At 43.4% G+C, this 26,298-nt stretch overlaps 1 protein-coding gene across 4 annotated transcripts in view; it reads left to right on the forward strand.

Moving 5' to 3' along the window:
* MSRA (methionine sulfoxide reductase A) overlaps nt 1–26,298 on the forward strand; it is a 228,987-nt gene that overhangs the window by 6,536 nt on the left and 196,153 nt on the right. The window contains exon 1 of one of the 4 annotated variants that reach the window (XM_077332156.1): nt 8,338–9,208. The exons of the other annotated variants lie outside the window; for them this stretch is intronic. The gene's annotated coding sequence lies outside the window, so the exon portion shown is untranslated. Of the gene's footprint in view, nt 1–8,337; nt 9,209–26,298 lie in introns of those variants that run through there. 4 annotated transcript variants of the gene reach the window in all.

Here is a 26,298-nt window from a genome sequence, read left to right on the forward strand (position 1 = left end):
TTGTTACACTGTTAGTGACCAGGGACTGCAATCTGCAGATATCTAAATCTGAGGATCAGGGCCATGTGAGGGCTAAGAAGATCTTTCTGCATCCTTGGGGACTCCCTAGGTATGCAGAAAAATCTGAAAATTAAAAGAGAATCACAGGGTTTAAATGCCCTGAAAAGCACAGCTTTCCTTCAATTGCAGTGATGTTTATGAGCCTTACTGGGATCAGAGGTGGCGGGCCCAGCAGTGGTAGTGGTACACAACCTTGTGCTCTGCACTGGGCTCTGCGCTGGTGGTGGTGACTATGCAGCCCAGGACCCCACCTTGCACAGCCTGGGAGATTTACAAGGTGTTGTCACCACTGTTGCTGCATCCCAGGAGATGCTTCAGCCATGCTGCCGCAGCCCTGAAACCACATTGGCCATGCTGCTGCTGGGGGTGCAGCTTAGGAGTCACGCTTAGTACGAAAGGAAGGGGTGAGGAAATCTCCCACGGTGAGTATTGCATTCCTTATACTGATATGGTCCAGACAGTCTGTCAGTCCACCTTCTATATGGGTGACTGATTTTTTTTCTCTTCTGTCCTTCAAAAATAATTCTTGTCTGTTGGCTCTGTTCAGTTTCTCCTTTCTGGCTTCCCAAAGGGCTGTGTTGGCCTTGTTAAGTTGAAAGGAAAACCAGCTCAGCTCTTCTACAAGTTGTGCAATGTTTAGAACATATTTGCATGATAATTAAGATGATTTATTGTGGTTAGCAGGCAGGTAGCTCAAATATGAATTCCAGCTGTTGTCCTCAGCATATTTTATCAAAGGGATGCCCTCCTTAAAATGTGTTCTTAGGATTGCAACTGGACAAAGTTTGTTTATGTAAGTTTTCTGTTTGCCCTGGTTTAGTGTAGTTTTTAAGAATATATTTTATTTATTCATTTATTTATTACATTTATATACCGCCCTCCCCTGAGGCTCAGGGCGGTTTACATGGAACGAAGAACCCAGTTTTGTCAATAAACTGGAATATAACAGTGGTAACAATAATAATTGTTATTATTCCGTCCATGGAATGACTGATTAGTTCAAAATTGAGGAAGGAGTTCGGCAAGGCTGTATACTGTCACCTTGCCTATTTCACTTGTATGCAGAGCATATCATGAGAAAGGCGGGGTTAGATGAGTCAAATTGGGATCAAGATTGAAGGGAGAAATATCCTCAGATATGCAGATTATACCACTCTAATGGCAGAAAGTGAAGAGGAACTAAAGAGCCTGTTGATGCGGGTGAAGGAGGAGAGTGCAAAAGTTGGCTTGAAACTCAACATCAAGAAAATGAAGATCATGCCATCCAGCCTCTCAATTCCTGGCAAATAGATGGGGAGGAAATGGAGGTTGTGACAGATTTTATCTTCCTGGGCTCCAAGATCACTGCAGATGGGGACTGCATCAAAGAAGTTAAAAGATGCTTGCTCCTAGGGAGGAAAGCTATGGCAAATCTAGACAGCATCCTAAAAAACAGACATCACTGGAGGATCATTGTCCATGGGGTCGCAATGGGTCGGACACGACTTTGCACCTAACAACAACAACAACAATAACCGAAGATAACAGTTTAACAGAATAGTAATCAAACAGGTCCATGGTTTAATTTCAGATACATGGATTCCTGAGGAGGTTTGTTTGTTGGTTTATTTATTTTTTTCATTTCTAGCCCACCACTCCCAAAAAGGCTCATGGTAGGTTACACAGGTGCATAAAATCCCCAATAATATTACCCCTTAAAAACCCTCTATAAAATGCACATCAATCCATACAAATCCATACAAGACCAATATATAGTGACGGAAGAAATCACAACCAACTCCACCCCCCCCAACCATCATCCCCAAGAGTGGACAGGGGATTGATCTCAGTCTGCCATGAGTAACCCAAGGTGGGTGTCTAGATCTTCCTCAGAGTGCTGGCCTCAACCATAGGCCTGGCAGAAGAGCTCCGTCTTGCAGGCCCTGCGGAATGCCAACAGCTCATGCGGGGCCCATAGCACTTCTGGGAGCTCATTCCACCAGGCAGGGGCCAGGACTGAAAAGGCATGTGGTTGGCCTCGCTGCTGTAAGCATCCTGTCAACCTCAGTCAGCATGAGTCATCTGAAGTTAGTGTTCACTCGAGAGATGGGCAAGGTGCCTCTAGTTCTGCGGTCCCCAACCCCCGGTCCAGGAACCGGGACCAATCTGTGGATCAGTTGGTACTGGGTTGCAGCTCCTCCTCGCCTTCCTCCTCTCAGGCTGATACCTCGGGGGCTGCCCTGCCACTCTGCCGCCGGCTCAACTTTGGTGCTCTCCTGCGGCCGCCATGGCTGGGGCTCCCCCTCGGCGTGGCACTGTGCAGCAGCTGCTGGCAGCACCCCCCAGTGGATGGCAGGAAGTCAGGGGCGCCAGCGGAAAAGCAAGTGGAGCACGGGCTCAGGTGGCGGTGGCGGCTACGTCCCTCGGCAAAAGACTACCCCCCCCCCCGGCCTCAGTAAAATTGTCAAGCACTGACCGGTCCCCGGTGATAAAAAGGTTGGGGACTACTGTTCTAGTTCACTTTCTGTGTCTAAGGTTGGAGGGAGGGTCATGGCAGAGTGTTGAGATTTTGTCTGCAAAATGACTCAAATGTCTCAAAACTGTTGTACAATTGGCTATTTTGGTGCCCCTCTTCTAGGGCAGTGAGAGATTGAACTATCCTAAACAATTGCTTTGGGCGTGAGTTTGCAGACGCAATGGTAGCCGAGTAAGAAATAAAATCCACTCAGCACCCAACTGAGGAGGCAGGGGGAAGTGTTTGCTGAGCCTTCAGGGTATAGTGGCGAGACCATGGCATGGCATTTGCTGTGACCAGATCTGCACTGAAAATGAGGTCCAGAGTGTGGCCTGCTTGATGGGTGGGGTCAACAAATTGTGAGAACCCTAATGACGCCATGGATGACAGCAGGTTCAGCCCGTTTCTAGAGGACGACAGCTCAGCATGGATGTTAAAGTTTCCCAGAACTATTATTATAAAAATTTATTTCCCACCATTCCCAAGATCGGCTCATGGTGGGTTACAATTTGTCCATGCTAAAATCCCAATAGGATGAGGAGGCCATATATAACACATGGCCTAAACGCTGCCTAGCACAAAGGGAGCCTCAGTCAGATGTTCCTCGCTGCCCCAGTCTTAAACATAAACCTAGCAGAATTGCTGCATTTTGCAGGCCCTGTGGAATGCCAAAAGCTCCCAGAGGGCCCACAGATCTACCGGGAGCTTATTCCACCAGGTAGGAGCCAAGACCAAAAAGGCCCTGACCCTGGTGAAGGCCAGGCATGGTTTTCTGTGGCAAGGAATGACCAACAAGTTGATGTCCGCAAAGTGTACGGCTCTGTGGGGGGGGGGGATAGGGCAACAGGCAGTCCCTCAAGTATGTGGGCCCCAGACCATGAAGGGCCTTAAAGGTCAAAACCAAAACTTTGAACTGGATCCAGGTGGTAACCAATTCAGCTGCCTCAGCACAGGCTGGATATGGGCCCTCCAAGGTGTTCCTGTGCACTTCTTCAGATAGAATGAAACAAAATTTCCTCAACAATTACAAATGGGGGAGGGGGGAGGAGAGAGAAACAGAAACCAAGGGACACACACAGAGAGAGAGAGAGAGAGAGAGAGAGAGAGAGAAAAACTAAGAGAGAGAGAGAGTTAATTGCCAGGAACAAACAGCATTGTGCGCAGCCGAATCTCAGCCATGCTGAAAAGAAGGCCACAGACAGTCTCAGGAACATCCCAGGTATTATAATTAAAGAGGCAGGCAAATGGGGAGCCATTGTCATCATGAATAGATCAGACTACATCCAGGAGGATCAAAGACAACTCTCAAATACTACTTTGTACAAACAGCAAGACTCAGACCCCACACCGGAATGCAAAAAAGAACCAAACAAGATTTTAAAGTAATTACCCCTGCACGTTCAAGAAGAAATCCTTTCAGACACACCGCAGGAACCTTGGCCGGGTACCTTTTATCTTCAACCTAAAATACACAAACCTGGTGACTCAGGACACCCCGTTGTCTGAGACATAGGCACTATCACCATGGGGATAACTGGATATATGGACTTTGTTCTAAGATCCTATGCCATCAACACTCCTAGTTCTGTTCGCAACACCACAGACTTTCTAAGGAAAATATAATCTTTAAACAACCTTCCAGAGAATACCATTTTAGCCACCATGGATGTGGAATCCCTGTATACTAACATTCCGCACCAAGATGGATTACAAGCCATAAGGAATATGATTTCTGACTACTACACTTCTGACTTTGTTACTGAACTGTACACATAACCTCTTCATATTTGGCATCCTGTTCCTTCAGGTCAGTGTTATAGCCATCTTCATGGCTAACTTGGAGCAATGCTTTCTAAACTTCACTCATGCCTCTCTTATACCTGCTGTGAAGAAATGCCCCCCTTGCTATTTCAAAAGGACACATTTTTTCCCTTTATGCTGTGGAGAAAGGAGAGGGGCTACTAATTCCTTGCTTTCCTCCCCTTTCAAATGTTAATTGGCTTGGCCAGGAAGCAGGTACCTGGAGTGGGGAGGGGAAAAGTTTCTTCTTCCTAGACTTCCTAGGACAGGGGCTTCCTGGGGAGGGGACAGAAAGGTATTTCCATGGCTGACCAGTGAAGGAATCTCTTTTTTTGCTTGCTGACCATCAAGGAAGGAGCCTGCTCTTGGGCAAAGAGGTAAGCGGCCATCTTGGACATGTGGACAGTGCAATGAGACTTTGGGAAACTCTTTAAGCAAAGGTGCCTACCCTGGACTTAAACAGATAGGGTATGTTTTAGCATAGGGACAGAAGGATTACATTGTGTCCAATTTCTTTTGCCTCTTTTGCTTAACCCTGTGCCTTGCTAAAGATCTGCTTTTTAAACCTTATTCTTTTAATAAGTCTTATAAATTTGAAGTGGGCCATGGTTCTCTGATCCATGTAGTGCTCCCCCATCTTGGGAACAATAGCCCAGTGCAAAGGAAGACCCAGTGGAGGGACCTTGGCAAGCAAGGGGGGTTATCTAGAGGGGGGTATCCTTGCAGTAACCTGTTCCCACAGCATTCACATGCTAGGGTTGTGGGAGACCACAGAGGCCAGGTCACACCACACAGGTGTGAAAGAGGCAGCTTGGAGTCCTGGTTTTCTGAGCTGTGAACCTGTATTTTAATCAGGTGGTTTGATGGTATTCCCTGTTGCTGCCTGCCTGAAGTTGGCAACCAGCCAGAACAGGGGGTAGGGAAGGCGGAACTGAGCCTGTAAGGCAGAGGTGGGCCGGTTCCATCACACTTGTGATACACTGATAAAGTTTTGGCTGTCTGGGCACATGGCGAAGAAGCCCTGGACATATTCTACCAGACAGTCACTGACTTTCACCCTACCATCAACCTGACAATGAACCAATCTATGCATAAAATACATTTTCTGGACATTACTATAAAAATACACAATGGACACATCAACACAACCTTATAATGGAGACCTACTGATCGACAAACATGCCTGCATGCTTTCAGCTATCATCCTAAACGTACCAAATGAACCATTGTATACAGCCAGGCTTTAGAATACAGCTGCGTATGCTCCAATCCTATAGACCAGGGGTAGTCAAACTGCGGCCCTCCAGATGTCCATGGACTACAATTCCCAGTAGCCCCTGCCAGCATTTGCTGGCAGGGGCTCCTGGGAATTGTAGTCCATGGACATCTGGAGGGCCGCAGTTTGACTACCCTTGCTATAGACCAAGATTCTAAGCTGAAGGATCTACAACAAACCTTTTTGCAACTAAAGTACTTACCCGAGGGAATCAAGAAAGATTAACAAAGCCATAATGGTACCCAGAGAAAACCCTTGTTGCAAGACAAGCCTAAAAAAGACAATAACGCCACTAGTATTCAGGGCGGTTAACATTTTAATACAATAGATTAAAACATTTAAAACTAGTCTGTATTAAAACACCAGGAGCTACCGCCCTCACATCAGTGTGGGGGTGGGTGGGAGTGTAGGCTTCTCTGTGGAGCAAGAGGAAGGAGATGGTCCTGCAGTTATGAAGGTCCCAGACTGTTTAGGTGGTGGTTCTCATCTTGGGGGTTGGGATCCATTTGGGGGTCCAGTGACCCTTTCACGGGTCACGTCAGGGCAAGCAGCTTGGCTGGGGGGTGGTGCCATCCACACAACAGCCTTGTGGGATAGATCGAGATAGAGCATTCATCTGTCTGGAGCAGCTGAAAAGACTGAGGTTGGTATGGTGGGAGAAGGGGCAGAACTGAACTGAGAAACCCTGGGGGAAAAACAATTTATATACGATCATGAACAATGGATCTTCATGCCATTGGTCAGTTTTGGTTTAATTTCTGTGAAAGAATACTTGCATAATTTTATGGTTGGGGGTCACCACAACATGAGGAACATCAAAGGGTTGCAGCATTAGGAAGGCCGAGAACCACTGGTTTAGAGCCTTAAAGATGAGTACCAACACCTTGAATCTAATTCAGTTTTCATTTTGGAGCCATTGCAGCTGGGCGAACATTGGTAGAATGATTTGCAGTAGTTGACCAGTGCTCCAATAGCTGCACTGGCTCCCAGTTGAATTCCGGATCAAGTTTCAAGTATTGGTTCTCACGCATAAGCCATCCGTGGTCTGGGTCCTGCATATCTGAGAGACTGCCTTTCTATCTATACCCCTAAAGAGCACCACACTCTGCTAATACCAATCAGCTGGTGATCCCTGGCCCAAAGGAGATATGTTTGGCCTAAACTAGGGCCAGGACGTTTTCTATCCTGGCCCCTACCGGGTGGAATGAGCTCCCAAAACATACCTGGACCTTGCTGGAGTTCTGCAGGGCCTGCAAGACAGGCCTCTTTTGCCAGGATTTGATTGGGGTCGATGATATGCTAAGCATCTAACATCTATTGGGCCTCACTACCATTTACTGCGGGATATCCAGGCCAAAGTCTGGAAACAGACTTGAATGGGAAGTTGTTTAATTACAAGTTATTACAACACTCAGGACAATTGATCCCCCTGGGTTTAACAGAGATATTCCCCGCTTATCTCACTACATATGTTAAGTCACTCAGTTCCCGCGTATTCCCAGAAACGAAACTTTGTTGGTCTTAATGGGGCCGCTGGACTCAAACTTTGTTCTGCTGCTTCAGGCCAACATGGCTACCCACCTGAATCTATATATCCTGTTGATATTACATGCAACTTACTCCATAATCAACAATACAAATGAACATGCATAATTCCCATTGAGCATCATGGATCTTAAATATGCATGTGTCAGATTTATCCCCTCAGCAAAATATTATAAAAAATATACCAATTCCCTTAGGTGATTAGACTAATAACTCGTTTGACCTAGCATAAGGTGACCAGATTTTAACATTAGTATCTGCCACTGCTGATACTCCTATAGTATTTGGATAGGAGACCATCCAGGAATACCAGTTGCTACCCAGACGTAGGCAATGGCAAGCCAGTTCTGAATGTATCTTGCCCTGAAAACCAAATGGGGTTGCCCTAAATTGGATGTGACTTAACAGCATTATTTTAAATAAATTAAAAACCACAGAGGTACCTTTAGATTGCCAGTCAGGCGGCTGTGGGACCTTAGTGTATCAAGGGGGAATCTTCTAGGGTTTGACCCTCGTTAAATATCTCATTCTCTATTACTGTCTTACTTTCCAGAATTTCAGCAATATTTATAGCCAGTCGGTCTTTCCCCTGAGACTTATCCAATCTTGGTTTCTTTTCTTTGGAAACATCAAATTTAAATACAGTTTAAATGTTATATGTGCTGTAAGTGGAGGTGCTTCTCTTTCTGGGGCTTTCTTTTGGTGTAAGTCAGTGACCAAAAAAAAAAGCCTAATATTAATCAGCATTTCTTAACATTACGGGTAGAACCTCCTTCAAAAGGAGCTCAGCATGTTTACATATCATCTGCTGACACTTCTAGAGAACACATTTCTTATCAGTGAATGGTGCATTGCTTCCAGCACTCCTGAGTATAAATTTTTGTAACCGTTGTATGTATGAATTGAGGTAGTCTGTAAGGCGATTTGGCAGGCTGAAGTGATGCTGCTGCCAAGGCTTGGTTTCTGACCAACGATTTTAGTTAAAACGATTTGTGTATATGTATGTATGCATATTAATTGATCTGCAAAGGGCATCTTTTGGAAACAAGAACCCTGACAGCCTGGCACAGGCTGGACTTCTGCCAAGACTGCTTGGGAAGGTTGCCATGCTGTGAGCGAGAGAAAGAGAGAGATGAAGAAAAAGGAAAAAAAAGGCAAGACTTGGCACAGCTCAGTCAAATCGGCTTCTTTTGTCTACTTTCTCTGCTCGAGCTTCAGGAGCGAAGAACATCTTGGAATTAAAGAAAAACTTAGAAGTTTTTGGTTTTCAAAGTGTTAGAAGGTTATTTAAGTCTCTTGGGCATTTTTGAAAGTGGCGGTACATTATAATTCGGTCATCATTGGTATGGGCACAGCTTTTCTTAAAGAAGTCATCTCAGTATCTGCCCTATACATATGGGATATACGGTATTTGCATTTTCTGTGTATAATAAGGCTGCAAGTTGGGGACCGGATGGGGCAGGAAGGGAGGATTCTAAGACAGGAAATATTCTAAGCAATAGGAGAATGTTGTCTGCAAAATATCTCACTGATTTTAACCTGCTTTTGAATTCTAGTTAACATTTTGGGGGTTCAGAATGGAAGTTTGCATTTTGTCCACCTTTATAATACATTGAAAAAGTTAACATTTAAAGAACTCCCGCTCAGATATCTTTTTGCCTCATCTGCAAGTAAGAGTATGATTTAAACACTCTTGTAAAAGAGTATTTTCTTAAAGCTATAGCATTTGTTTTCAGTGCTTCCCCCTTTCTCAAGTACTTTCCACATGAAGTAGTGACAACACGAGAGACCAGGATGTTCATCTTGAAGGCACTCCGTCTGGGCTCAAATGCAAACAAGAAGCTTGGAAGATGGCATTTTGACTGCTCAAAAATGTTTTGAGGGCATGCCTTTATAAGAGACTTGCAAGATCTTTGAATTGTTCATTGGAGGAGGAGGATTCTAACAGATGGAGAAACATTTACTTCTGTCATGGTTTGACGATGGCAGGAAATGGAATTTGGGCTGATCATTCCGGATGAGGAAAGTTTTTGGTTAGTAGTTTCTGTACCTATGGTAGCTAGTAAAAAACCCACACAGTACAATTGTTTGAGATGATTGGATTAAATGATTCGTTGTGATTTTATTTACGGAAAGTAATTTTTTCTTTCAAAATTTCCTGGAACGCCAGGGGATAATTAGGGGAATAGCATAGTTCTGATTTTGCAACAAGGAATACATGAGTTTCTGTTACATTATTTCTGCCCCGCTGCTATAGGAAACAAATATAGATGTTTATGAATACTTTTAATTTAGAATAAATAGTAGACAAACTTTTGAAAGATAAGAATGTTTAGCTGTACCATCAGTTGATAGAATAAGGGTTCTTTTTGCATAATTGGATAAAGGTTTCAAAGGTAAAAACCTGTTATTTTCTGCAGTAAAAAAAATCTAGAAAAGTGTTGACTGTATGTTGTTGTTACATTACAATTAGTCTTAAGCAATTTTATACAAAAGCTAATTCTCTTGAAATCAACAGAACTTTACTACAAGTAATGGGTTTAGGACAGAAGTTTTAGGGTCCAAAATAGAGATTTATATACTGTAGTAATACTTAAATTTGTGGGTTTTATAAAGTATATAAATTGTTAGGCACTAGGTGAAACTTTTCCAGAGAAAAGTCTCTTTGTGTTTGTTGCAGTACTGGTATTTTCCCATATGGTAGATTTGGATTGATATATAAAATATTGCTGTATAATTTACTTTTTACATTTTTAGGAAAGGAGAATTAAATCGGTTTTAATTTTCTAAAATTAATATTCTTGTTTTGCATTGACATTATTGTATTTTATAAGGCTGGAGTAATATAATTCTTCATGGCTTAAAATGATCCAGCCAAAGTCAAGGACTTATGCATTTATGTAGTGGGTTTAAGAATGCTTTAACTTAGACTGATTTGTGTCCTTTATTTTGAAAATATTAAACCCTATTTTTTGTTATAGATCCTAAAAATACTGGAATAACTCCTTTTTAGTGCTTAGATAATTTTTATTAATTTTCTTCACTTTATAAAATTAACAGGAATGACATATGATATCACATTGAAAACATTTAAAATATTTATAGAAGAAGCATTAGTATCATCCTTTTCAATCCCCACCTCCCCACAAACTCTTTTAGCTGCATGATTGCCAGGCAAAAGTGATGACACACACGTTTGATGTATGTTTTGTCTGTGAAATATTTGAATAATAGTCTCCCTCCTCAAAAGTTGGGGAAGGCACTGGCAAACCACCCCATATTGAGTCTGCCATGAAAACGCTAGAGGGCGTCACCCCAAGGGTCAGACATGACCCGGTGCTTGCACCGGGGATACCTTTACCTTTACCTCAAAAGTTAGAACTGCTTGCAAAAAACACTAATGTGCAGGTTCTTTTGAAAAAGATACAGTTCCTATGATATAGAAGCTGATGTGCAAGAATTCCAATTGCTGCTTTAAACGGAAATTTCTTTTAAAAAACTAGTTTGAATGCAGCCCACTTAAAACTCCTCTTGAAACTTCATTGAAATCAGTTGGATTTATAAAAGAGCAATGAAACATTACATTACTCTTGGGAATCCTCTGTTAATAGGCTTTAAATAAGCACAGTTATTAGGGGACTGTTTTTTTGGTTCTGAAATATGTACTGGGTTTCCAGGGGAAATAACATTGTTTGCAGTAAGAACTAAAAACTTGTGAGGCCCTCTACAGACGTGACGCTTAGCTGTGCTTTATTTTCCTTAACTATAGTTACATTTGAATATCAAACTCTGGCAAAGGATTAGCTGCATGCCCAAGGTATGCAGTCTCTGGCTTGAAGGAGGTATGCAGACAGTGGTTTGTATTACATTTGCACTCTACAAACCAGAGTTGTGGCATTTTCTCCAGCCTCTCTTTTGCAAGATGACAGACATATTCCTCTGTAAATAATCTGTCCTTCCGACAACAGGATTTAGTGCAGCAAGGTAATCCATGATCTCATTTTACATGTGCCATTGTAACTAGTATCAAGGCAACTGTTAGTATAATGTATTAAGATTCTGGTTTTCTTTGTTTATTGATTCATTTTTATCCTACTTTTGTCTACAGTGGGGACCTGAAGTGGCTTACAATGTTCTCCTGTTTTCCATTTTATCCTTATAACAACCCTGTGAGGTAGACTAGGCTTAGTGTGTGACACTGGCCTAAGGCCACCCACTGAGCTTCCATGAATAAGGTATACAACACAGCTGTAAGATTCTTTCATAAGCTAAAATCACCCATTTAAGGTTTCCAGATGAATTTGAGAGTGTAACCATGTTGGTCTACAGCACAACAGCTAGTTGCTACTGGATTAAGGTGACCAGATTTTAAGACTGTTAAAGAGGGACAACATTGACCAGAGGGGTTGCCAACCTCCAGGTGGAGCCTGGAGTTCTGGAATCACCAAGCAAGCCTGCACAACGTGGAGACCAAGGGCTGCCCTAGAGGCCAAACTATCACTCACTGCTGGCATTCTTGAGAGGGATGCCAGCCTCTAGGGGGGGGGCTGGGAATCCCCCGGAATTACAGCTCAGGGTTCCCACCTTGCAACAGTCACACTGCAAAGACTGGAAGATGGGTAAGCTGCAAGGCTCCCAGAACAGCAAGCTGGTGGTAGTCTTTTGCCGAGGGACATTGCTGCCACTTGAGCCCCTGCTCCACTTGCTTTCCCGCCGGTGCCCCTGACTTCCTGCCGTCCGCTGGGGGGTGCTGCCAGAAGCAGCTGCGTAGTGCCACACCGAGGGGGAGCCCCAGCCATGGCGGCCACTGGAGAGCACCAAAGGTGAGCCGGCAGCAGAGTGGCAGGGCAGCCCCGAGGCAGCAGCCGGGGAGGAGGATGAGGAGGAACCACAGCCTGGTACCGACTGATCCATGGACTGGTCCCGGTCCCTGGACCGGGGGTTGGGGAACACTGCCCTACATGTCTTTTTTAAAAGGCCAGGCGGTAGGATGGTGTGACAGATGTCCACACCAAAGACTCTGGAGAACTGCTGCTAGTCTGAGTAGACAATACTAAATTTGATGTACCAAGAATCCATCAGAAGAAAGCTCCATATGTTTATCTATGTTCATGGGCCTTTATGTATGCGCATGTGCACACACACACAAACAAAAGTATAAGTCTAAAGTAAATAATTTTTTTAAAAAATTGCACCCCCATTTCTTAAAAGTGGATTTTGCATTTTTATATAACTGGGTTCCTATAATATATGATCCTAATAAATAGACTCAAAATGCTTTTCCCACTTCAGTGTGACCCTGCTTGTGTTTTGCAGCTGCCCTATGAACTGCAGTAATTGCTCTTGCAACATAGCTGCCTTTGAAGAGGCAGCTTTGCCTGTGGGAGTGGAAGAAAAATCAGAAGAAAATTAAATGATTAATTAATGCAATCTAGTGTCTTTCACCAAAGACTTTTCAGGGACTTATTTAGCTCAATTAATGAGGGAGTATTCCAACAGCAGGTTCTCAGTGTAGGCTTTTGAAGATTTTAAAGTGACATTTTACAGCTGCTGCAGGGGAAATGATCTTAGAACTCTTTATGTTAATCCACCCACAGTACCTTGTACCTAGAAAGGAGGGATTCGAGAGCTGTTATTGTGGGTTTTTTTAGAAGACAAGCTGTAAGACTTATGTGAGGGTATGATGGATGTTTGGAACAAAAATACAAAGAAGTTTTCACTTGGGTTCCATCAAGTAGCACGTTTTACATGTTTCAACATCACTTCCATTCTTATGTGGATAACTTGAAAGCAGAGGCTGAGAATCTGTTATAAAAGTCATGTGAGGGGGTTGCATTTTAACAAAGCTAAACAGTGGTAGGGCTTTGGGCCTAATTACATAATAGTTTTCCTTGGTATGTCCCTGGATCAGCTCAACAGATGTGGTCTGGTAGCTTCAATGCTTCCTAGGCACATGTAGACCCAATTGGCACATGTAGACCCAGCTGATAACATGAGGAGAGAGGGGGCCTTAGTGTCTCCTTGAGCCATTTTCTGATATGAAACGGCTTGATAAGGGAGGTGTAATACCAGAGAATCCACCTTCCAAAGAGGCCATTTTCTCCATATGACCAATATCAGTTCCCCTGCAGGAAATGGCTACTTTGGAGGGTCGATTCTATAGTATTGTGACTATCTAACCTCTGCTTAAAAACCTCCAAAGAAGGAGAACCCACCACCTCCTGAGGAAGCCTGTTCCACTGAGGAACCACTCTGTCGGGAACTTCTACCGGATCTTTAGCTGAAAATTCTTTTGAATTAATTTCAACCCGTTGGTTCTGGTCTGACCTTCTGGGGCAACAGAAAACAGTTCTGCTCCATCTTCTCTATGACAGCCCTTCACGTTTTTGGTTATTATATCACGTCTTTGACATCTTCTCTCCAGGCTAAACAGACCAAGCTTCCTCAACCTTTCCTCATATGACTAGCTCTCCTCTGGACATGTTACAGTTTCTCTACATCCTTCAGCTGTCATGCCCAAAACTGAACACAGTACTCCAAGTGAGGTCTAACCAGAACATAGAATCCCACTCAACAGGAGAATTCCTGGAAGAACTAAAAAAGGTACTGGTTCGCCTGTTGCTCAAAAAACCATCCCTGGACCCATGACAACCCATCAACTATAGTCCTTTCTTGTGCTTAGCGTTTCTGGGGAAGATACTTGAAAGGGCTGTCACAGACCAACTTCTACCATTCTTGGAAGAAGCTTCAGTCTTAGGAGCATCATAGTCAGGTTTCCAGCCTGGCCATGGGGTAGAAACAGCGCTAGTCACCCTGACGGATGACCTCCATCGCCAGTTTGACTGGGTTGGCGCTGCTCGTGTTATTAGACCTCTCAGCAGCATTCGACACAGTCGACCATGAGCTTCTAGCTCACTGCCTCGCTGATGCCAGGATTAGAGGGACTGCCCTTCAGTGGCTGATCTCCTTTCTCCAGGATTGCAGACAGAGGGTAGCAATAGGGGAGAGTTCATCAAGCCATCACCAGCTTGCATACGGAGTCCCTTAGGGAGCAGTTCTTTCTCCAATCCTATTCAATATCTTTATGCACCCTTTTGCTCAACTGGTGTGGAAGTTTGTGCTGGGTTTTCACCAATATGCTGATGACACCCAGCTTTTCCTCCTCCTTTCTCACCAATATGCTGATGACACCCAGCTCTGCCACCCAGATTCTCCCCCAGAAGTGTTAGCCAGCTGCCTGGAAGCAGTGACGAGGTAGCTCAAGCAGAGTCATCTGAAGCTCAACTCTTCATAGGTGGAGGTCCTGTGGTTGGGTCCAAGGGTCCAAGCAAGGAAGCGTGCTTACCCAATTTTGATAAAGTGCAGCTATCAGTGACTCACTCTGCCAAGAACCTGGGTGTGATTCTCGATGTATCCGTCTCAATGGAGGCTCAGGTCGTTAAAGTAGCATGGCTGGCCTTCTACCACCTTCTGTATTGTTTCCCCTGTTTTATGTAAACTGCCCTGAGCCTCAGGGGAAGGTAGTATATAAATAAAATGAAAAGGTAGATATTTAGATAGTAAAGCGGTAAAAACACCTTATGTGATCTGGACACTATACTTCTTTGAATTTAGCCCTAAATCCTGTTTCCCTTTTTATAGCTACTGAGTCATACTGCTGACTCATGTTCAGTGTATGGTCTCCTGTGACCCCCAGATCCTTTTCACATGTACTACCGCCAAGCCAAGTCTCACTCATCCTATAGTGATGCATATGATTTTTTCTAACTAAATAAAGAAATTTACGTTTATCACTATAGATATTCATTTTATTAATTTTAGCCCATTTTACAGGTCCTAGACAGCTCCAGGGCTGGTGCATGTCTTTGGGGCCAGGAATCACCAACCAATTGATGGCAGAGCACAGTGCTCTTCAGGGAACATATTGGGAGAGGCAGTCTCAGATAACACAGGGTCTGGACTGCATAGGGCCTTGAAGGTCAATACCAACACCCTGAACCTAATGTATTGTGAAACCGTAGAGTTTCTGGCAATTCCTAGTGAGGATTGATGTCACTTCTTGGTTTTCCCTGGAAGGGATGTCACACTGTTGTACTGTCAGCCATGTTTCACACTGTCAGGCAGACAGCCATTTTTAATTTTTTTTCTTCTGGTGGTTAAAGGAAACTGGGGGAGGGGATCACCTAGCCCCTCTTGGGGTTTGGCAGCTCAGATTACAAACCCTTGGTAAATTATTTTTATGAAAGTAGTTTTAGTAAATTGACAACATCACAATATTAAATGATTTCTTTCATGTCTTGTCTTTTCTTAAAGGTTAACAGTTTTTGTGTCTTGTCTTTTGTTCTATTATGATGCCAGAATTCTGACCAACAGTAAATCTTCTGGCTGCTAACTAGTAAGGTTTGCTGCTGTCTTAACAGATAGTGTGAAGTTTGTATCCTCACTTGGCAATTTCTCGCTGTCCTTACTCATAATCCTGGACAAAAAGAGAGGCTGCATTTTTTTCCAGTTTCTGAAGCTTTAGCAAACTTAATGCATTTGCCAAAATTAATACTTTGGCTTATTTTAAGAAAAATTCTGCTGAATACTTTTGATATCTATTGGAGTCAGAGATGGCATGAAATATAGGACAGTATATTGTTAACTACTACCTAAAAGGAATGTGGTGGGGGAAAATTATGTTAAAGAAAAAGTCAGATCTAATTTTGAAATCCAACTGAAAGAGTTAATTACATTTTTAAGAGAGACTTTCTTCTCTAGCTGCATTTTCGCACCTTTATTGACTTCCCTTTTATTATGTGTATATTTCACTTGGGAAATTAAATTAAAATTACATTTCTTAATGGTTTTTTCTTAATGATGTTTAATGACCTCACAATTCTGTGTGTTTTTAATGAGTTGGAAGGCACCTTATAGTTTCTGTTAAGAAGTGAGTTACTGTTTGTACAAGAGGGTTTGGTTGACTTTCAGAATGCTGCATTGAATTCGAATCCCCAGGAAAACATAGGGTGGGTTAGTGTATCTTTATTTTTTCCAGTGCAGCATTTGAAAAGCTTGTTTTTCCCCTGTCACTTGGTCACTGCTTTTAGGTAGGAGTTTGAACTTGAGGACCTATAAGGCCCCTTCCTATTCTATGTTTCCATGACTAGACTCCATAACAAAAAGTATCCTTGGAACAATAGCATAGAATGCAACACCACCAAAATACTTCAACCAGAGTCCTCTGGTGTCACATGTTTTGCACTAGCAGCTGTGCAATGGCAAAAAGTGATCCCAACCACAAATCCAAATCCTAATCATGAGTCAGATTTTCTACTTCTGGAATTGGAGTGGGTAGATTTTGGTCCTTTTCCCTGGCAGATAATGATTACCAGCCAGTAACCTTGGCTAGTATTTGGATGGGAGACCACCAAAGAATAAGTCGTGGTGCAGAGGCAGGCAGTGGCAAACCACCTCTAAGCATCTCTTGCTTTGAAGATCCTATGAGGTTGCTCTAATTCAGCTATGACTTGACAGCAAAAACAAAACAAAAAACCAAGACAAATTCAGACCAACGACTAGAATGAAAACAGGGGAGCAAGAAGATACAACTCAGGTCTTTGCCAGTGCTACTTAGTTAGAGCAGTTTCAGACATGACCAAGACAAGAAGATTAAAATAACTAAAGTAAGCGATTACAATGGAGAGGCAAGCTTTATCAAGCAATGGTATGCAAGGAGACAAATTAAATGAGTTGTAGTTTATGCACAAGATTATGGGCTTCAGGAGTACAAAATGGAATTGTCAGTAGAAGGGAGGAGAAGTGAGCATTGAGGAAGAAATAGTTAAAGGTGAGTTTTGGAGAAACCGAGTTTCAAGCGCTTAAGTTGCCATTCTGTGAGGAAAAAACATTATTATTATTATTATTTATTATTATTTATTAGACTTTTATACCGCCCTTCCATATGGCTCAGGGCGGTTTAAATATAACGTCACGGGGGATACATGGAACGACCTAACATATAACATACTCAAAAATAACATCAACAATAATCCAACAGTGGTTCTGAATCTTAATCAACAACAATATAACAGGAACAATAACTTAGATAGGCTCCCAGAGAGGTCAGACTGGTTCAGGGCATGGTTGTCTGAGGGGGGATCTATGGATGTTGTTGGGTTTGGTTGGTCTCGTTCTACCAGGTGGGGGCCAGGATAGAAAAAACTCTGGCCCTCGTTGAGGATCGACTTGCTTGTTTGGAGCCAGGGATTGCCAGCTAGTTGGTGGCGGCGGAGCGTAGTGCTCTTTTGGGGGTATAGGTGAAGACATGGTATCTCAGGTACTCTGGGCCCAGACTGCATATGGCCTTGAAGATAAGAACCAAAACCTTTAGCCTGATCTGGAATTCAATTGGGAGCCAGCTGAGCTGTTGAAGTATAGGCCAGATGTGAGATCACTACGGTGTATTGGCGAGAATAATAGCTCTGGCGTTCTGGGTCAAGGATAAGGGTAGGCCTGCATAGAGTGAATTGCAGAAGTCCATCACATGGATCACTGTAGCTAGGTGTTCTGGTGCTAAGTTGGGTGCTAATAGCTTGGTGTAGATGGTAGAAAGCCTGTCGTGCTACTCTCGTGACCTTTGCCTCCATGGAGAGGGATGCATGTAGGATCACACCCAGGTTTCTGGTGGAGTGGACTACTGCTAGACGCACTCTGTCCAGGTTGGGTAAGCATGCTTCCTTGCTTGGACCCTTCCTACCCAGCCACAGAACCTCCATCTTTGAAGGGTTGATCTTCAGACGACTCTGCTTGATGCATTTTGTCACTGCTTCTAGGCATCTGGCTAAGGTTTCTGGGGGGAATTGGGGTAGTCATACATCAGGAGGAAGAGCTAGGTGTCATCTGCATATTGGTGGCAACCCAGCCCAAACCTCCTCACCAGCTGACCAAGAGGGCTCATGAAGATGTTAAGTAGCAGAGAAGACTGCTCCTTGTGGGACTCCACATGTGAGCTGATGACGGCTGGTTATTCTCTCTCCTGTTTCAACCCTTTGTCCATGACCTTGGAGGAAGGAGATCAGCCATTTGAGGGCTGTCCCTCATATCCCAGTGCCGGCAAGGTGGTGAGCTAGGAGCTTGTGATCTAGTGTCAAATGCTGCTGACAGATCTAATAGTATAAGCAGTGCTGATACACTTTGGTCTAGCTGGTGATGGAGGCCATCTGTCAGGGCAACTAGCCCCGTTTCCACCCCATGGCCAGGCTGGAAACCCGACTGAAATGGGTGAAGGGCTGAAGTTTCCTCCAGGAATGCTAATATCTGGTCCACAGCAGCCTTTTCTAAGCAGGAAGGCAAATGATGATGTATAAAAAGTTTATTGGTGATTCTGAAGGTTAAAATGTTAGCATTCCTCTTAATTTTAGCTGGAGCAAAAGGAAGGAAGAACCACCAACCAGAGAAAGAAAGAAAAGAAGGCAATTATGAAAGAAAGGAGCAAGGTAGGGCTGGGAAAACAGGATCAAGAAAAAAACAGAAATAATAAACAGTGAGTGATAAGAGATATTCATGTCCAGAAGAGGTCAAAGAAATGAAGAACAAAAAGAACCTCAGTATTTTATACAAATCCAGGTCAAGTCTGTGTTGAGAAATAAGAATGGAATCTAGAATAAAAAGGGTTGAGAAGAAAATGAACAAGATTGGATTTTAAGAAACTTTATCAGAACAATGGATTAGATCTAGCCAGCTATTTCATCCAAATCTGGCCCTTTTATTCTCCTTGCTACGGCCCCTGTCTTTTTCACTAGCTAGTCCCTTTTGATAGTTTGAGGGAATTCCTCTTTTTTTTCCTTCATATCCTGAAACCAGTGGGAGCAAACCTTATATACGAAAGGATCTTGACTTGAATATGCCTATTAAAGACCATAAACACACTTGAGAATTTAACCAGAAAAGTCTTCCAAACTTCCAAGCTATCATAGTTTCAGAAACTATATTGTATTTGGAAGCATTTTATATTTATTACTGGATTATTATGAAAATGTATGAAAATATATATACATCCATTGCTCAGCAAGACATGTAAAATGTTCAGGGGTCATATGCCTCTTAAGGAAACTGACCACCAGACTGAACTATTGAGAATATTAGCAGGAGCATTCCAGCTGTTCTTCATTTCCTGTGAAGCTATGTGGATGAGAAGCAGTGTTTAAAATAATTGCATCCATGCAGGGTGTTATAGATCAAACCTAAAAGATTGAATTTAATCTGAAAGCAACCTAGAAGCCAGTGAAAAAGGCAGAGCAGAGTAGAATGTGTTCCAAGAAACTAATACTTTTCAGTAGCTAAGTAGTTTATTTTATTATTAGGTTTGTATACCATCCCTCCCAGCCAGCCAGCTCGGGGTGGTTCACAACAGGTAAAAGTACAATTGGGGGTTTAACAGTGGAAACCTGTAGATGTTCCATCACCTGGCCTCAACCAAATGCCTGATGGAAGAGCTCTAGACTTACAGGCCCTGTGGAATTGCAAGAGCAATGCCAGGATGTGTTCATAGTCCCCTCAACTGTGGGTCATGTATCGATCTACACTCACTAGCCAGTACCTGTATTCCCATTTTTATTACAAACTAGCTTCAAAGCTCATTAAAAAAAATATGGGCTTTGAAAGGAGAGAAGGGTTAAGGGGAAGGGATGGAGAGCTTCCCTCTCCCAGCCTTCCTGAGCTAGGTGTCCCAGGCTTCTAGAGGTGGAGAGCAGTCCCTTGGGGAGAAGACCCTGGCTGTGGCAGTGAGCTGCCCCTGAGTCTGGGAAGGGCTGTCAGCGTGGCAACAGGCCTTCCCGGACCCAGGGGCAGTGGAGAGGCCCCTCCCTGCCAGGTGCACCGGCAGAGAGCTGCCCCTGGGTCTGGGGAGGCCTCGTGCTGTGGTGGACCCAGGGGCGGCGGCGGTGAGGAGGAATAGGCCTCGGAGGAGCAGGTGTTGCAAGCAGCTGCTCCAGGGGTTGTACGTCTGGATTGGGCTGCTCCGTCGGCTGCTGGAGGCGGGCACTCCAGGGGCTGGCCCAATCTGGATGTGCCCAGGGTGGGACCTTCGCGACCTAGACAGGGCCACCTACATGGCTCTTTACACAATATAAGAGCCACTCGTGGTAAGGATGAAAGGTACAGCAGCCAGCATGTGATGAAATGGTTAGATGTATCATTTAGAGTTCAGAAGTCATGAGTCCAGTACAGTGGGATTGGCTATGACTCAGTTGCTACACCCGTACTTTGCATGTGAAAAGCTTCAGGTTCAGTCCTTGAGATCTCTAATGAAAGGGTCTCAGATAGCATGGCTGGGAAAGGCATATTCCTGCCTGAAACACTGGAGAGCCACTGCCGGTTACAGTAGACCATGTTTAGGTAGGACCAGTGCTCTGATTCATGCAAGGCAGCTTCACATGGTCACACGGATTGTGAAATATTCTAGCTCATCTAATTTTGGTTGCTTATTGGTTAAATTGTGAATAAGTCTTTAGTTCTGCTGGCAATTCATTTGGGAGAAGGAAACACAGACAATAAATTTTGCACATGTTTCATCTGTTCCTCCTGTGGATTTTTTTGCAGCAGTGAACAAATAGCTTCTGGGCAAGAGAGTGGGAACAGCTCTGCACAAACACTCAGCATCTAGAACTCATTCTTAGCACTTGGTATACACATGACTTCATTTTAAGTAGTGATTAACAGATCCTGTGTTTGGATTGCAAACTGTGAGCAGCATTCTTGAATGCTTAGGAAAAGAAAAAGTCCATTTTTTGGTAGTGGAAAGTGTCATCAAGTCATAACTGACTGATGATGACCCTATTGGGTTTTCAAGGCATCATGACTCTGGTATTCCGTGGTAGTCTTTCATGCAAATACTGGCCAGGGGTGACCTTGTTTAGCTTCTGAGATCTGAGAAGATTTGCCTAGCCTGGGCTATCCAGGTCAGGGAAACAAGTGGTTGTTATTATTATTTTGCCCTCAAGTCATACCTGACTTACAGCAAACCTGTAAGGCAGTGGTCCCCAACCTTTTTATCACCGGGGACCGGTCAACGCTTGACAATTTTAATGAGGCCCGGGGCGGGGGGTAGTCTTTTGCTGAGGGCTGTCGCCGCTGTTGCTTGAGCCCCTGCTCCACTTGCTTTCCCGCCGGCGCCCCTGACTTCCCACCGCCTGCTGGGGGTGCTGCCAGAAGCAGCTGCGCAGTGCCACACCGAGGGGGAACCCCAGCCATGGCGGCCGCTGGAGAGCACCAAAGCTGAGCCAGCGGCAGAGTGGCAGGGCAGCCCCTGAGGCAGCAGCCAGGGAGGAGGACAAGGAGGAGCTGCGGACCGGTACTGACTGATCCATGGTTGGGGACCACTGCTGTAAGGTTTTCAAGGCAAGAGATGTTTGGAGGTGGTTTGCCTTCGCCTGCCCTACCTGTTACGAACCTGGTGTTCCTTGGAAATTCCCTTCCAAAGACTAACCAGGGTCAACCCTGCTTAGCTTCCAAGACCCAAATGAGATCAGGCCAGCCTGTGCTATCCAGGTCAGTGCTTGCAATAGTCTGAAACTGGATCATACATATTGCTCATGCTAGATCTCACTTTTTTGTCCTTGTAGATATCCTACATCTCTTTGTTGAAGAAAAACCAACACCAAGCAAAGATTTGAGTTTTGCTGCTATTTTTAATACACTTGCAGAAGACTGAACAATGGTACAGGGTACTATCTGGAATTACACATCTACAGTGGCAAGCTTTTACACTCTTCAACATAGCACATGTGCCAGCATTTAGTATATAACCAATATAATTTTACTTCAGACCATTGAAGATTTGAATTCCCCGAACATCTGGTTATAGTCTTGCCCAAACTGGTTTTCACCAGTCTGGTAGTTACTCTTCTCTCAGCTTATTTTATTACACACGATCTTCTTATAGCTACATAACATTTTCAGCTAACATCCATGGAGACTTAAAATTACTCATGCCAAGTTAATGTTTCTTCCTCATTCTTCCCCTTGGCCCAATTAGGGCCACAGTCTCATATTTCCATACTTTTATCCAGCTGTACTTCTAGCTGAAACCATTTGTGTTTATTTATGAAACACTTAATGCACAGACAGCTTATCATAAGTATAATGGCAAAATAATAACAAAAACATACACAAGTCCTTTTTTACTCAGCAGCCTGATACTGCCAATGGCCCTGTTAGCTGGGAAGGACTAAAGATTCCAAGTGATGGTAGTATCTGCAGCTTCATGGAATATGGATACACATTGCCAAATCTTCTGAATGTTAAAATGCAATTATTTCCATTAACAAAATACAATAGGTGGCATTTACTCGCATGCAAACTCTTTCTTGGGCAGCCCACAATTAATCTAAGCATATTGCTCTGTACTGTGACGGGCTAAGCTTTTAATTTCTTCTTGCAAAGTTTGCAAAGCATCTGCAGTGGCATTGCCAAGAGCTTCCATGTTTGCTGATAAATTAGTGTAAGCAGTCTTTAATTCTGAAATTTCTGGCTGTAGCAGTAACACTTACTGAATTTTATGGGACCATAAGTATTTCTAGCCTGGGATAGGTTCCTTTTTAGGCTGGCAGAAAAAATGAAGGACCTGGTGGTAGTAAACAGTACCATATCAGACAACATAAGAGGCCAAATACCCGATAGTACAAGTTCCAATCCAATTGTGAATTAATATTTTGTAGTCCCACTCCCACACAACCAATATAGACTAGGAGCTGTTATGAATACACATTGGTGATTCCATTATTGCAATAACAGGCAAAAATGGAAGTAACATTATAGCTGGAGTTGAGACATATTAATTTAGTTTTTTGTCCTCACCTTTCCATCAAATGCATATTATTGTTAATGACTTACAAAGTGTGTTTTGATTGTGCTGGGTTGGGTAAAAAATTGTGTGGCTTGTCTCTCTATTCTAGTCCTGCCTGTTTTATTAGTCTGATTTGGTATTTATGAGTGCATTTGGCTCCGTGGATTACTTTAGTTTTACACTCTTTTACCTCAGCTGTCTTCCCATCCATCTGCCTAGTGTACCAAACACGGGGAAAAAGCCTTATAAAATATGTACTTTCTGTGGTTATCTCAGCTGGAAGGATGGGGAATGTTCTCTAATTTTATTTATTGTATTTATATACCGCCCTCCCCGGAGGCTCAGGGCAGTTTACATAAAACATAGAAAACAATCCAAGAAATAATCCATAACATATAGATATTTCTGCCTTGTTCATTTTGCCTGCTTGATTCCCAGTGTTGTTGTTGTTATGTGTGAAGTCGTGTCCGACCCATCGCGACCCCATGGACAATTATCCTCCAGGCCTTCCTGTCCTCTACCATTCCCCGGAGTCCATTTAAGTTTGCACCTACTGCTTCAGTGACTCCATCCAGCCACCTCATTCTCTGTCGTCCCCTTCTTCTTTTGCCCTCCATCGCTCCCAGCATTAGGCTCTTCTCCAGGGAGTCCTTCCTTCTCATGAGGTGACCAAAGTATTTGAGTTTCATCTTCAGGATCTGGCCTTCTAAAGAGCAGTCAGGGTTGATCTCCTCTAGGACTGACTGGTTTGTTTGCCTTGCAGTCCAAGGGACTCGCAAGAGTCTTCTCCAGCACCAGAGTTCAAAAGCCTCAATTCTTTGACGCTCGGCCTTCCTTATGGTCCAACTTTCACAGCCATACATTGCAACTGGGAATACCATAGCCTTGACTAAACGCACTTTTGTTGGCAGGGTGATGTCTCTGCTTTTTAGGATGCTGTCTAGATTTGCCATAGCTTTCCTCCCCAGGAGCAAGCGTCTTTTAATTTTTTTGCTGCAGTCCCCATCTGCAGTGATCTTGGAGCCCAGGAAAATAAAATCTGTCACTATCTCCATTTCTTCCCCATCTATTTGCCAGGAATTGAGAGGGCCGGATGCCATAATCTTTGTTTTCTTGATGTTGAGTTTCAAGCCAACTTTTGCACTCTCCTCCTTCACCCGCATCAACAGGCTCTTTAGTTCCTCTTCACTTTCTGCCATTAGAGTGGTATCATCTGCATATTCCCAGTGTAGATACCTTTATTCTTGTGAAGGGTTCTGAATTGAATCACTAATACTTGCAGTGGTGCCTGGGAACTGTAGTGTGATCTAGTAAGCGTCAAGAATACACCAACATGTGGCCAGATGTCAGCTGATAAATAGAACCAACCACACAGGTGCCAAATTTGCATGTTGACTATAATGTAGTTGATTTTAAATGACGCATGGCTTGCCCATGATTGTTCCAATCACATGCTATCCAAGTAGCAGCTTGATGTAGTGGTTAGGAGCATAGATTTCTAATCTGGCGAGCCAGGTTTGATTCCCCGCCCCTCCTCTCCATGCAGCCAGCTGGGTGACCTTGGGCTTGCCACAGCACTGATGAAGCTGTTTTCACCAAGCAGTAATATCAGAGCTCTCTCAGCTTCACCTACCTCATGGCATGTCTGTTGTGGGGAGAGGAAAGAGAAGGCAATTATAACCTGTTTTGAGATTCCTTCTGGTAGAGAAAAAGTGACATATAAGAACCAACTCTTCTTCTTCTACGCTAGTAAATTTTGAGCAGCAGTAGGCACCTATCATGCTGAATGCCACCAACAATACAAATGCAAAACTACTTGAAATGCTGCTCATTTTAAGCTCCAAACAAATCATCAGTGCAATTTTGTGAGCTTCTTTACTTTGAAAAAAGTAGGCATTCTTGACAAAGTATGTTCAGTTTATGAATGCCTGTTTTGTGAACATTGAATCATTCCTATTTTAGAAGATAAGTGTACTTACATAATTCGATCAGTCATATAAGTGGCGTATTTCTCAGTTATTTAGCTTGTTATCTCAATTTTTCACTATTGCAATCATTTGTAATATTGCAAACATTGAGACAAATTTTGTTTCTGTTTTGGAGCAAGCGGTGGTGGTTTCCAAAATATTATTTTGCATGATTTTTGTCTTTGTTTTGACAGCGAAAATGTTGCTTATCAGACCAGTGGCCTGATCTGTATCACACAGTGGCTGAAACCCAGGTATCCTCAGGAGGTCTAAGAGTGGAGCCTGAAGATGCATAGTTGGAAATAAAGCAGTCTGATCTGTGCTTTCTCGTAGAATAGAATCACAGAATCATAGAGTTGGAAGGGGCCATACAGGCCATCTAGTCCAACCCCCTGCTCAACGCAGGATCAGCCCTAAGCATCCTAAACCATCCAAGAAAAGTGTGTATCCAACCTTTGCTTGAAGACTGCCAGTGAGGGGGAGCTCACCACCTCCTTAGGCAGCCTATTCCACTGCTGAACTACTCTGACTGTGAAAATGTTTTTCCTGATATCTAGCCTATATCGTTGTACTTGTAGTTTAAACCCATTACTGCGTGTCCTTTCTTCTGCAGCCAACGGAAACAGTATCCTGCCCTCCTCCAAGTAACAACCTTTCAAATACTTAAAGAGGGCTATCATGTCCCCTCTCAACCTCCTTTTCTCCAGGCTGAACATTCCCAAGTCCCTCAACCTATCTTCATAGGGCTTGGTCCCTTGGCTCCAGATCATCTTCATCGCTCTCCTCGTAATACTCATCCTCGTAATACTCTGCTGTCTGCATTTTTAAGGTTCTTGTTTGGGGAACTTTGCAAATCTTAGTGTTCTCCCAATTTCTTATTTGCCCAATTTCTATGTTTACTCAAGTACAATATTGCAATATTGGCTGTTCAGGTTGCACACCAATTTTGCTAATTGCTGTGGGTTCTATAATTTTGCATAATTTCTTTAACATTATTGTAACAGGTGCTGTACAAAAAACAGAAGTGGTAGTCTTGTAGTCTTGTATTAGACAGACAAGCCTAGTAGTCTTGTATTAGACAGAAAAGCAGGGAATGAGTGGGTGAAGGAAAATCCAGGGCTTCATATATAAGCAATGAGAATAGGGTGGGGGAAATGAAAGCCAGAAGTGAGGCTAGTAGAAGTATTTGTAAATGTTTGCTATAAATAGAAAGTTCTTCCCTCTCTGCAGTATAAATGTACATATACATTTCATATCTAATAGGCTTAGTTTGTCTTCTGGGGTAAAACAATGTGAGCATCTGTCACTCCAACAATACAAGTTTAATGGG

This window comes from Paroedura picta, chromosome 1, assembly GCF_049243985.1.
Source record: "Paroedura picta isolate Pp20150507F chromosome 1, Ppicta_v3.0, whole genome shotgun sequence".
NCBI lineage: Eukaryota > Metazoa > Chordata > Lepidosauria > Squamata > Gekkonidae > Paroedura > Paroedura picta.